Genomic DNA, 6592 nt, shown 5'->3' on the forward strand with positions numbered 1-6592 from the left:
GGTTGCTACCGACCCTCGAACATTAAATAGGTCCCTAATATTATTAAAAAAAAAGTTTTTCAAAAGTATGTCATGTTGGGTCTCAAATAAAGCGAAATTATATAAAAATTTCAAAAATATGAATCATTTTATAAAAAAACACAGATACAATTATAATTGAAAAATCTTGTTAAATTCCCTATTTTTCATTTTTAGTTAAAAAACGCAACTTTTTGTTTACTAAAATCTAAAATAAAAATTTAATTATAAAATGATTAATATTTTAAAATTTTTTATATAATTTCCCTTCATTTGAGACCCAACATGACATATTTTTGAAAAACTTTTTTTTAAAATAATATTAGGGACCTTAATGTTCGAGGGTCGGTAGCAACCCCTTAAAATATTTTATATTCAAAAATATTTCAAATCCAGCATTTTTTTATTATACACAACATATTCAGGGGGTGCCAGCAGTCATTTTCAAAAAAAGTTGTTTTTAAAACCACCCTAATCATGGCCTACTGTTATTATACGGCCTGATTTGTTGCATTTTCCGTAAAAAATTAAGAGGCCAGTTTTTTTACGGCAAATGTTTATTTTATTAAAATGGTCGAGGAATACCTGAGATTATCATCATGTAATTACATTATGCTATACAATACTTTTCGCTAACTGATTCCCTGTTTTAGTATATTCCAATAACATATGAAATACTGAAATAGGCTTTCAAATAGCTATGCATTAAAATGCTACTAAAACAAACTTACATATTGCAAAGACTACTTACAACTCTTATCAGGAAATAAAAACAAAGATTTGTAATTTTATATGTATTAAGGATTTGAGAAAAAATCTTTTATTAGCACTAGCTATCAGTTCTTTATCTTTTTTTAAACTCTTTTACCTGATCTTTTCTTACAGAATCTGTAGTTTCTTTTTGTAAATTATTATAAAAAATATTATTGACAATTTGAGATCCATATTTAATTCCCCATTCTTGGTGATTCTTGCATGTAAAATCAACACTGCTATAATAAATCTCAAAAATTTGTTCTGCAAAACTTTTGATTGATAAAGAATAACTGCAATGTTTGATTAGAATAGGAGAAAGAATATCTAGAATACTAAAAAGATGACAAATAAAATCAGACAAGGATTGACTTGGACGTATAATTCCACCTCTGGATAATATTTTCAGATATTCGTTATTAAGAACATCTTGGTCTGTAGAAACCATTTTTTGACCACAAGAGAGACATTTAAATCTTTTTTTCAAACAGCAACTACCATGCTATCTTGAGAAAGCGGACACTCTAATATCTCTGAAGACAACAGTGCAATATCTTGCATAATGTTTTCCAAATTATTTCTAAGATTTTCTATTAAATAGATTATATTATATAATAGATATGTTTTTAAAACTCCATTATAAGCTGGATGATAAATAAATAGTTTTCCATCTCTAGTATAGGATTTATGTAAAATGCATTAACATTGGTAGAATGATTATCTGTAACAATAGCTCTTATTTTAAAACCTGATTGGTGCAATGAGGTAATGCGCTCATCAATTTCTTTTTTCAACCATGATCCTATTGTGCAAACTTCAGGTGATGATCTCGCAATATAAGGAATAGCTTTTTGAAGCCCTACAATCATAAAAACAACAACACCTTTATAAAGACTACTTTCTGAATCTTCACCAATATATTTCCCACTTTGATATCGGGCTGCTTTTTGCAGATACATTTCATCTACAAGAAGCACACAATCACTTGATACACAATGTTTTTGTAACAAAACTGTTATAGCTTTATATGCATTTATATGCATTTATATCATTTATATGCATTTATATCATTTATATGCATTTATATCACTTTGGATTTTTACAAGTAAACTAAAAGATGGTAAAGGTAGTTGTTCTAACAATAACTTATAAGACTGTGCTGAAGTGTGACGTAAAATTAGTGCATAACGTATAAGAGGTGCAGAATATGGAGGTCTGCCTTGAGGAGAATAGTATCTAATTTCATTTAACTCTGTCAAAATTGAATTCATATCATTGGCTTTATTTCTAATATAGACAGGAGAATTTTCTAACATGCCACAGTTTGTTAATTTGAAATTATGATCACTACAAAACCATTCAGGTAAGGAAATATGATAGCCTTTATATGACAATGAAACATAAAGATCTTGATTTACAGTTATTGACTCAAAAACAGTTGGTATGCCAGATTTTTCATCAAAACATAGTTTATAATAAACCACACTATCATGAATTTTTTTAAATGTAACGCTTGGCAGAGAATGTTGTTCTGTCAAAGAATCAAGATTAATTATTTTATCAACACTTTAAAAATCTTCAAACTCATCTTTTCCTAAATATCTCAAAGATGGTGCTTTTTGGGGCAACATTGGAACCCTTAGAGTCAACGATCCACTTTTTTCATTGGTTTGAATAGTTGGAACTGGAAGACAATTCTACTTCAAGGTGCATCTTTTTCTGTAATTAATGAATTTGTCATCAATATGATTCACACAAATAGCTGAATTTTTTAATGGAACCCAATCTTTTCTATTAACAAAGTATATTCATTGTTCATGCAAATCAAATTCTTCAGGAAAATGAAATGTTGACTTTTTTGGACCATTAGAGTAACCAGTTTTACAGTTTGTAACAACACATTTATTAACCATTTTATTACTAAAACGAATCAAAAAAATGTAACACAGTCATTTTTAAATATAAAGTTAACTTACATTTATTATTGGAATTATCTCCACTTAAATAACATCGCATAAAAAGCAGTTCAACTATATACAGTAATAATAATAGACTGTGTCTTTTTCATTATTCTATTCTCTAATGGAATATAATGGAACAGGCAATCAGTCAGAATACATTCTCATATTAATCAGTTCAGAATACATTACATATCAAATGACTATAAAAGCATAAACCAATGCATGCAAGCAAATATTTATATAGTAAATGTTACAATATTATAATTCAATATTTTATTCAACACCTTTGTATAATATTCACTGGTATATATTGTTATTGTTGTGGTTGTTAAAACCTTTCATAAATAATTTAAAATTTAGAAATAAGCCGTAAAAAAACTGGCCTCAATTTTTTACGGAAAATGCAACAAATCAGGCCGTATAAATAACAGTAGGCCATGCCCTAATATATATGTGTTATACATAGTTAAAGTTGTCTGACTTAAAAATAGTTTTTATGACTTAGAACGTTTTTGTATACATCGATTCATTTGTCATCGCATTAAAAGGATTGTCCATTTTACTTAAATAATGAATTGCTCTACAAGTATGGTCTTGCAAGCCTTGTTGTTTGATTAATCATGTTTTATGTGGATTAGCCGACTCTATATTCGCATATGTAAGATGAATGTGAATTAGAATAAAGTAAAGTTTTTTCTTCAGAAGAAATCAAAAAATGGGCAAGATTTATATAAAACACCTTTGCGGATGATATTTTTGACTCAATGTGCCCAATATGATTTCGCCATTATAAATTTAAAAAAAATGTTGTATATTTTATATTATTTAAAACGAGAAACATAGGCTTTTATTCTTTCAATACTTTTGTATAAAGACTTTGTTAAAATTTATTTTATTGTATTATCAGGAAAAAAAAAAACTTCTGAGGAGATGGAAAAAGTAAAAAAATTATTTAAAAATTAAATTATTTAATCCGTAAAACTGTTTATAAATTTAAAGAAACAGGAAATACCTTCTAAAGATAAGTTTGAGGGTTTATCTCTTTCTTTCTGGAAAAGTCGCTGAAGTATTTATTATATGAGCTACGAGTTTTCGTCTTGATGGTTACAGAATGCAGGATCTTTCACAATATAAACAACTTTACTTCCTATCATGACTACTTATTTAGAACACAGAACAAGATCAAATGGCACATAATGATTTGCTATTTGTTCAGAGGCTCATTAAGCTTCTGAAGACTGCTGTTAGCTTTAGTCTATTTATTCTATTTAATTTCATCTCACTAATAAACGTACAGTTAGGTATGACATACGTTAAAACATCTAAGCATATAGTATATGTATATACGTGTATTTATAGGCAGTGTTAGTAATGCTTAAGTACTTGGCGCAGAAGTTGATCCGATAGCTAATTTTTTCATTAGTTATTTTCATTTGACACATCAGAAAAATACCTGTTGCTATGAAGTCGGAATGCACATTGTCGCAGAAGGAACCTTTGGTCATTTTTTTTTTTTTGGTCGCTATTTATTTTTCACAGTCCTGAATACGCCGACATCAAGTGGCTGTACGCGAGATGCATGAGCCGGTAGCTTAGAAATAATAATACTCGTTTGCTTAGTGAGTTACTTTCAGTTTGCATGGCCGTCTAGAAAAAGGACTTTGTTAATTTATTAAAATGATTGTAATGTAAATAGGAAAATTAATATCAAAAGCTCTAATAATGTTTTTTTACTATGTATCAACATACATATATTATGCAAGACACTTCAACATTTTTTAAAAAAATGTAAAATGAAAACAAAACAAACTCCATAAACTAGAGCTTAAAAAATTAAAAAAAACAGTTAAAAAATAACAACCTTGTCGTTATATTACTATTAATCGAAAATTTATGCCACTTTTAAATCACAAAATTAAAGATTTTCTTTGTATGAATTTTGAGGTTTTTAGCGATATAATGTTTTTAAGAATCGCATTAACGTTTCCGTTCGTTAACAAAAGTAACATTAAACAAGACCGTTATAATTCAAAGCTAAGAATACCAATAAAAAACTATATCTAATGGAATTTTAATGATTAGGAAACAACCCACCTTTGACATAATAAATCTGTGATCGTTTTTTTTTAAATTTTATTTATTGGTAATACAAAAAGGGTTTTCCAGAACAATGAACTAATTTTAAAAACTAAATTTCTGTCTTTAAAATTGACGAGTTGAGTCTTGAAAATTGACAAGTGCTAAATAAAAAAATTTTTTCAAGTTAACTTTTTGGTGGTAGGCATATTTTTTGTGTGATCAACACTTATTATTTAAAAATATGCACACTATTAGGGTAATATAATGGTATAATTGGTTTTGTTATTAATTCAAAATAACATTACTTTCAAAACATTAAGGATATAAAATGACCTTATTTTTTGAATCAAATTATCTCTAAAAAAAAAAATCTCAAAAAAATATTTATGGTACTGTTGTTAAGCTGTGGTTCTACTTTTTGCAACAAACAAATAAAAATATGTTGTACTTTAAGTCATCGATTGAACGATGGAAAAACATACACCTTAAACTATTTTGTCGGCATAAAACCTCAGATATTTTTTCTTTAGCCATGTTTTATCGATAATCGATATTGCGCGCACAGATGTTGAAGTGCCCAACTATGTATCATTTTTTTTTAACTTTATTTAGGTGCCCCAAGAAGTCCTTACGGTCTTATTACAGAGCACGGAAAAAAACACATCTAAACTACTTCAGTATTTGTGTTAATAAGCTTTATTTAATCTAATATCACATATTCAATATATTCAACCAACCGTATATATTCAATATATTCAATATTCAACCGTATATATTCAAAACCGAATATATTCAACCAACCGTATCAACTCTGAAGTATATACTCCCGAGGGACAATTTAAATCTTTAAGCATCGGCGTTACCGCACCGTCGGTAAAAATGCGTAAAAATGCGTAAATTTGCGTAAAATGCGTAAAAATGCGTAAATTTGCGTAAAATGCGTAAATTTGCGTAAATTTGCGTAAAAATGCGTAAATCTGCGTAAAAAGCGTAAAAATGCGTAAAAATGCGTAATTACCGCGGTAATTTTGCGTAAAAATGCGTAATACGCAATTTTACCGCATTTATCACTTTTTACCGCATTTATCACTTTTTACCGTTTTTATCACTTTTTACCGCTTTTTATCACGATTTACCGCATTTTATCACAAATTACCTCTTTTTTTGCTGATTACCGAAAAACTAAAAAAAGATACTTTAAATTGCTTTTTGTATTTCTATTAGTAAATATTACATTTACAGTTTTAAACAAACAAGTTATTGATAAAAAATTAATCATCAGATATATCATCATCTGTCTCTAAAATATTTTTGCAAGCTCAGATGCTCTGTACTTTTTTTTCTCATTCCCCTTCTAATTCGACTTCATTATATTACCTAATTTTGCTTTTTTGATTCTACTTTGATTGTGCTGGAGTGTCATTGGAATAAACAAAGAGACACTTTGAGTTTGGTCTTTACCTTGAGTCACTTCATACCCTTCTTGTTGAGCTAGAGTCCTTTGACTCTCTTGAGTATCTAACTGTAGCTGTTGTTGCTTATTAGGTTCAGGACCAGTTTGAGTATCTGATAAAGTTGGAGAAGCCTTTTCAAGTGCACCTCTTTTTTTAGTTTCAGTTTGACTATGTAATTTTCCCTGTTGGTGAGTCTTCTTAGTTGGTGGTGTGACATGTGGTAATTCATACGGCTCTTCTTCGCAAGTTTTTTCCCAATCGTTGAGGTTAGAAGGAACCCTTGCGTAATTTTGACTCACAAAAACTAACATGCTAGTGTTTTCTGGT

This window comes from Hydra vulgaris, chromosome 02 (assembly GCF_038396675.1).
Source record: "Hydra vulgaris chromosome 02, alternate assembly HydraT2T_AEP".
Classification (NCBI taxonomy): domain Eukaryota; kingdom Metazoa; phylum Cnidaria; class Hydrozoa; order Anthoathecata; family Hydridae; genus Hydra; species Hydra vulgaris.